The sequence below is a fragment of the Chelonia mydas genome, chromosome 6, assembly GCF_015237465.2.
Source record: "Chelonia mydas isolate rCheMyd1 chromosome 6, rCheMyd1.pri.v2, whole genome shotgun sequence".
Lineage (NCBI taxonomy): Eukaryota > Metazoa > Chordata > Testudines > Cheloniidae > Chelonia > Chelonia mydas.
Genome location: NC_051246.2, coordinates 24,708,214 through 24,716,054, shown reverse-complemented (window position 1 = coordinate 24,716,054; position 7,841 = coordinate 24,708,214). Strand labels below are relative to the sequence as shown.

At 40.6% G+C, this 7,841-nt stretch overlaps 1 protein-coding gene across 1 annotated transcript in view; it reads left to right on the top strand.

Moving 5' to 3' along the window:
* Positions 1-6,331: 6,331 nt before the first annotated feature.
* PIDD1 (p53-induced death domain protein 1) overlaps positions 6,332-7,841 on the top strand; it is a 37,372-nt gene continuing 35,862 nt past the window's right edge. The window contains exon 1 of the mRNA XM_043549047.1: positions 6,332-6,485. The gene's annotated coding sequence lies outside the window, so the exon portion shown is untranslated. The remainder of the gene's footprint in view (positions 6,486-7,841) is intronic.

Here is a 7,841-nt window from a genome sequence, read left to right as displayed (position 1 = left end):
ATCACACTGTTGACTCAATTTGTGATCCACTACTGTATAGCGTGATCCACTACTGTATGATCTCAACCAGGGGTATGCGTACCCCAGGAGGTATGCAGAGGTCTCAGACTTTAAGGTCAGAAGGGACCATTATGATCGTCTAGTCTGACCTCCTGCACAATGCAGGCCACAGAATCTCACACACCCACTCCTGTAACAAACCCCTGACCTATGTCTGAGCTATTGAAGTCCTCAAATCATGGTTTAAAGACTTCAAGGAGCAGAGAATCCTCCAGCAAGTGACCCGTGCCCCACGCTGCGGAGGAAGGTGAAAAACCCCCAGGGCCTCTGCCAATCTGCCCTGGAGGAAAATTCCTTCCTGACCCCAATTTGGCGATCAGCTAAACCCTGAGCATGTGGGCAAGACTCACCAGCCAGACACCCAGGAAAGAATTCTCTGTAGTAATTCAGATCCCACCCCATCTAACATCCCATCGGGCATATTTACCACTAATAGTCAAAGATCAATTAATTGCCAAAATTAGGCTATCCCATCATACCATCCCCTCCATAAACTTATCAAGCTTAGTCTTGAAGCCAGATATGACTTTTGCCTCCACTGCTCCCCTTGGAAGGCTATTCCAGAACTTTACTCCTCTGATGGTTAGAAACCTTCATCTAATTTCAAGTCTAAACTTCCTGATGGCCAGTTTATATCCATTTGTTCTTGTGTCCACATTGGTACTGAGCTTAAATAATTCCTCTCCCTCCATGGTATTTATCCCTATGATATATTTATAGAGAGCAATCATATTTCCCCTCAGCCTTCTTTTGGTGAGGCTAAACAAGCCCAAGTTCTTTGAGTCTCCTTTCATAAGACAGGTTTTCCATTCCTCGGATCATCCTAGTAGCCCTTCTCTGTACCTGTTCCAGTTTGAATTCATCCTTCTTAAACATGGGAGACCAGAACTGCACACAATATTCCAGATGAGGTCTCACCAGTGCCTTGTATAACGGTACTAACATTGCCTTATCTCTACTGGAAGTACCTCATCTGATGCATCCCAAGACTGTATTAGCTTCTTTCACGGCCATATCACATTGGCGGCTCATAGACATCCTGTGATCAACCAATACTTAGACGTCCTTCTCCTTCTCTGTTACTTCCAGGTGATGTGTCCCCAGTTTATAACAAAAATTCTTGTTATTAATCCCTAAATGCATGACCTTGCACTTCTCACTATTAAATTTCATCCTATTACTACTACAGGAAGATCTGGATGACCTTGTAAACTGGAGTATGATATCCCGGTCCCTCTCTGTATTGGCAATACCTCCCAGCTTCGTGTCATCCGCAAACTTTATTAGCGCATTCCCACTTTTTGTGCAGAGGTCAGTAATAAAAAGATTAAATAAGATTGGTCCCAAAATCAATCCTTGAGGAACTCCACTAGTAACCTTGCACCGGCCCTGCCTCTAACCAGTTTCTTATCCACCTTTCAATTTTCATATTGATCTCCATCTTTTCCAATTTAGCTAATAATTCCCCATGTGGAACCGTATCAAATGCCGTACTGAAATCCAGGTAAATTAGATCCACTGTGTTTCCTGTGTCTAAAAAATCAGTTACCTTTTCAAAGAAGGAGATAAGGGTCATTTGGCACGATCTACCTTTTGTAAAGCCATGTTGTATTTTGTCCCAATGACCATTGACCTCAATGTCCTTAACTACTTTCTCCTTCAACATTTTTTTCCCCCAAGACCTTGCATACTACAGATGTCAAACTAACAGGCCTGTAGTTACCTGGATCACTTTTTTCCCTTTCTTCAAAATAGGAACTGTTAGCAATTCTCCAGTCATACGGTACAACCCCTGAGTTTACAGATTCATTAAAAATTCTTGCTAATGGACTTGTAATTTCATGTACCAATTCCTTTAATATTCTTGGATGAAGATTATCTGGACCCCTGATTTAGTCCCATTAAGCTGTTCAAGTTTGGCTTCTACCTCCCATATGGTAATATCTACCTCTATATCCTCATTCCAATTTGTCATCCTATCAGGTCCTCCCAGGGGTACATCAACTCATCTACATATTTGCCTAGTTTTACTACAGGCTACATAACAAGCACTAGTGAAGTTAATACAAACTAAAATTTCATACAATGAAATGTTTATACTGCTCTATTTACTATACACTTAAATGTAAGTACAATATATATATATTCCAATTGATATATTTCATAATTATATGGTAAAAATGAGAAAGTCAACAATTTTTCAGTAATAGTGTGCTGTGACACTATTTTTTGTCCGATTTTGTAAGCAGGTAGTTTTTAAGTGAGGTGAAACTTGGGGGTATACTAGACATCAGACTCCTGAAAGGGGTACAGTAGTCCGGAAAGACAGAGCCACTGCACTATAACACCAGATCCTCTTCAGCAGTACTGCTGCCTAGCCCAGTTTGTGCATTTGATTTTTCCTTCTTAAGAGCAGTATTTTGCACTTGTCTTTATTGAATTTCATTTTATTGATTTTAGTCCAATTTTCCAAATTGTCAAGGTCATTGTCAATTTTAAGGCTGCCCTCCCAAGTGCTAGCAACCCCTCCCAGCTTGGTGTCATCTGCAAATTTTATGAGTATACTGTCCACCCCATTACCCAAGTAATTAATTCGTTATTATATTATCAAATCCAGAGTACCTCCAGTCATCATAAAGTCCTGGCAAGTGAGAGAAGAATCACACCCATACTATACTTACTTTCTGGAGACTGGATGGCTCAAGGAATTGACGACAGGATAAGGAAGTTTAGTTGTCTGCTTCAAATCCATCTTGAATTAGCAGTAACTGAAAATTATCACCTCCTGATGGATGTGTGCAAAAAAAGTTTGACTGTGTCTGGCAAATTTTCTAACAGATAAGAATCCACATAGCAAGAACTGTGGTCCATCATCATGGCTGGCAATCCTGGCAAAGAAGCTAAGGACTAAAATAGGCACGGAGACTCAGTTATTAATATTGCTATAACACGCAGAAGCCCCAGTTAAGGTTGAAACACAACGATGGAAGTATTGCAGGGAAACTTATACTGCCACTGCTTATGCTGTACCTGTCCTGGAGACAGGAAACAATAAAACCGATATGCAGTTATAAGCACTTCCAAGTTACATGCTGTTGGAACTAGGAGCCTCCTATAAGCAGCTCAGACACTGGGCAATCTGACTGGAGTAAAGCTTCAGAAAAGCAACATGGTAAATCAAAAAAACAATTGCCATGTGTATAACTTTTTTGTTAGAATCATAGTTAGAAGGGGCTGCAAGGGTCATCTAGTCTAACCCCCTGCCAAGATGCAGGATATGTTGTGTTTAAACCATCCAAGACAGATGGCTACCCAGTCTCCTTTTGAAAACCTCCAGGGAAGGAGCTTCCACAACTTCCCTAGGCAGTTTGTTCCATTGTCCTTCTATTCTTACAGTTAGGAAGTTTTTCCTGAGATTTAATCTAAATCTGCTATGTTGTAGATTGAATCCATTGCCTCTTGTCCTGCCCTTTGTGGCAAGAGAACAATTTTTCTCCATCTTTTTTATGGCAGCCTTTCAAGTATTTGAAGACGGCTATCCTGTTGCTACCTCCAAGATCACAAACCTTCCTGGAGGCACTGCTGAACCCATGTTTACCTTTGAACAGAAGGGGGGCTGGAACCAGGAACCATATGTCACCTACATATCCCAGGTGGACAAACATTTCCCATTGCACAGCAGTACAATGGTGGCCCATGGTATAAATGTGCTGCTCAGAAATCTGCAATTATGGGAAATCCTCCATTACTTGGCTACTTACAAGTTGATAATAACATATGTGCCATGGTTAGACTATATCAGAACATGGCATTATGCAGAGTTAACACCTGTCTGATCCAGGAAAAACCCTCCAATAGCAGCTTGGGTTTGCAAAGTCTTTCTTTTTTTGCATGACAAAGTTTAAAATGGAAATCCACTTCAAAAATAAAATGGTTTTTATTTTAGATTTAAAAGTTCTAAGTGAAAATAATTTTTTAAAAGAGTTCAAACTTCACAAAACAATCGGATTTCTTCAAATAATTTGTCAAAACCAAGTTGACAAAAAGTGTTGCTTTGCCCAGTTCTGATTGCAAGAATAAACTTGTAAACCTATAATGTTTTTAAAAAACCAAACAAACAAGCAAACATTCATTTGTGAGGGCAGAACTGCACCTTAAATTTAGGAAGTGAAATAAAAAAAATGCAATGTTGATTAATACCTTTTTGTTCTTTGACAAGCCTGCAAATAAGCCAAGTGCAGTTCTGCTCTGAAGCTGTAAAAACTGCATTGTGGGGTTTATTCTTGCACTTAAAACTGGTCAGATTGGTTCGTGACCGATTTGATGTGTAACATTTTTTGATAGAAGATATTTTCATTATGGAGGAGTGTTTTTTAACCTACTGAAGTTAAGAATTTTTTTAGACAAATTTCCATTTTAAAGTTTGTCATAGAAAAAGAGAAGCTTTGTGAAAAGCTTGGAATGAAAGAAAAAACTTTCACTATTACATTTTACACCCGCTCTATTAACAATGATTTCCAGAGAAAGTTTGCTCATTTTACAAAAGCTGCTTTTTTTAACTGCTAGCCCTACAAACCCAAACTGCAATCAGCATGTTCTTCCTGGATCATACACCTTGAATAAACCCCCATTGTCAGACATTACTACATCTGTGCAACTCCACTATCTTCAGTTCGGTTACACAGATAAACTTGGAGCAGGAAACTTGACATGATAATTGGAATTTAATTAACAGTTATTTAGATGATGCATGAGGCAGGGTAGAATTCAGCTCCTGCTCTCAGCTAGGTAGGCTCTGAAGAGCTAACATTAATTTTGACCCCTGAAATAAACAGATCTGACCAATTAAACAGAGATCTGTTGAATAAGAAGGTAACCACTTTACAGAGTACAACTGCCTTTTACAAACTTCCCTAAAGGTAACAACAAAGAAGAAAACAGAAGGGGGAGCATAAGGGCCCTACATAGTGGTCTGATGGAAGCATGCACATGTTTCCTTGTGCAGGGGTACACTACTAGAGGAGCAGAGTTTTGTGGGAAAATTGAAGAGACAAAGCCAGCTCTACTGGTGTTTCACCATGGTTGTTTACTACAGCTGCTTCAGCATCAGGGCACCTAATGACACCATAGCAAGTGTCAAATAAAGTGATTGCAGTGTCAAGCCCTGCATAAATGAGATGTAGAGGAGCATTTTGACCCCTGAATACTGGATAAATACCTGCAAATAAACCAGTTGCATCTGAAGAATAGGTACAAGGGGTTGGAATTTGTAGGTCAAATAGAGTAAACTCTTTCCAAGCCCACTTTCAAAGCACAAATCCACACAGTTTAGGTGTATTAAAGGTGCACCTAGACCATCAGATATAGCACTGGTCTGTTACAGGTACCCCCAGATGGCCCTAGAATCTAAACCTGACATCCAAAGGTGGGAACTTCATACCCTATTTTCACAATCCACAAGGCAGGACAATGGTTTAATAAAACCAAACCAGGTCCCAATAATACTGATACGAACTCTCAAATTTCAGCAAATGGGAAATCTCTCTATATGGTATAGATGGGGACCCAAGCCACTGAAGCCAAACACAAAGCAAATGATTTCTCACAGCCAGAGGTCAAAACATTAAGGCACTCTTGGAGTCCTCTTCTTCAAACATACAACTTTGAACTAATTTCCTCTCAAGCAGCCTTACCCTGTCCCCTACCACACAAGCAAATATATTCCCTACATTAATACCACTCCAAACAAACACCCACCAGCCTTTCCTTTTTATACTCCCCGAATGACCAATCATCTTCTTCACCTGAGACCAGTCTCATTCTTGCCACCTTCCCCTCATGGCTGAGTTGTTCCTGTTGCATTTGTTGTCCCTCTGGTCAGAGACAGAGTTTAACTCTCTCTGAATTATCACATCACACTGTTATATGAGGGCATTCAGACAGTCTTACAGTCCATATGTCCTGTACAAATACACTCAGATGGCATTCTGGATTAGATTAGAAAGCTAAATTACATTGGAGCTGGGACCATGTTTTCCTGTGTATTTGTACAGCACCTAGCACAATAGAGCCCTGATCCTGCTTGGGACTTTTGGACATTATTAAAATGCAGATAATAGAGTTATGCTGGAAGCTATTAATGGCTGCCAATAATCATAGACCTGGTTAAAACTGATGAGTGTGCTAACAGTCCTTCATTCAGGCTTGATGGAAAGAGCAGTTCGGCCCCTTTATCTAGTGATCACTGGGGACAATAGGAAGCCACTGCCCAAGCTAATAAGCTGCATTAGAAAACCTGAGCAGAGTTAAACCATGTACCTGCAAATAAAGGGGCTTGAAGGGGATTGATTGTTTGCTTGCAGCTATGTGTGACTGTATGTGTGAGAGGCAGAAAACCAAGAGACACTACAGAGAGAGAAGTAGCAGTGAGTGTAGCCCTGGAGAAAAGCTATGATATAGAGCTTCTTATGGTACGGTACTTACTGAAAAGGCAGCTTTGGATTTCTGAGCAGAGACTGCCTTTTGTGGTTTGTTTCTATTTGTTCAGGGAAACAAGTTTGTGTAGATTCTTTGTAAATAAACAGAGTTGCACCCAAGAAATACCTGACTCATATCATTAATTGCTCTCAGCAATATCCCCTAATATCGACTAACCGCTTGGGCCACAGAAAGGGTACCAATAATAATGGCTGTTTCCCATGTAGGTGCATGGAGCTGGCTTATGAATCTAGCCCATATGACATTATGTATCCGTATGTTGTCTCTTGTCTTATACTTACTGTGACAGATATAGCAATTCCCTGCAATATCCTGGACAAACCTTACTGAGTTAAGTTAACCCTTACTGATTTAAGTTTAAATATTTTAGGAATAATCTTAGGAATAAGTTTAAATATCTTAGGAGTTCATTGTATTAAAAATGCAAATGTTTATATATTGCTGTGGGATTGTATGTAACTTCTTTAAGGGGGAGACAGGACTAATGTAAAGCTTGGGAAGTGTTATGAGCTTCCAAAGGACTCTCTTGAAACAACAGACCAGACAAGATTTAGGGCTAGTCTACACTGGCAGCGCTTTAACGTGGCTTGTGTGGTCACGGCAGAGCACTGGGAGAGAGCTCTCTCAGCGCTCTAAAAAACCCACCTCCACGAGGGGCGCAGCTACCAGCGCTGGTGCACTGTCTACACTGGTGCTTTACGGCGCTGAAACTTGCTGTGCTCAGAGGGGTGTTTTTTCACACCCCTGAGTGAGAAAGTTGCAGCACTGTAAAGCGCCAGTGTAGAAAAGTTTTTAGTTGAGTGCATTTCCTAGGAAATACTTGGGAGGAAGGGGATGCAAAGCTGTACCTCTTGAGAAGAATCCCATTGTCTGGCTGATTACCTGTCAGTACTCTGCATGTCAAAGATCCCAACTGGATAAAGGAGTGACTCACAGATTCATGGGGGTGCTTGTTCTGAGCCCAGGCCATTGTGAATTTGTAACCACAGGAAAATATCTTGGTGGGGTTTGAAGGATTGACTCCTAGCAGAGCCCTTGCTGGAGTTGAGGTGATCTCTGGTAAGCTTATTAGCAGGTGGGTAGCTTCTTTTATTGTTTTTAATATATTTTCTTTGTAATGCTTTTAAACTGAGAATGTGCTTCCTTAGAAAGAGCTGTGTGGCAATTTAACTGAGCAATTATACTGTTTACTGCCTCAGAGGGGAAAAAAAATAAAGCAGGCCTTACTTGTCTGACTTTGCTGAGCAACTGTGCAGCCTGGGAAAATCCCAGTAAAGAAGTAG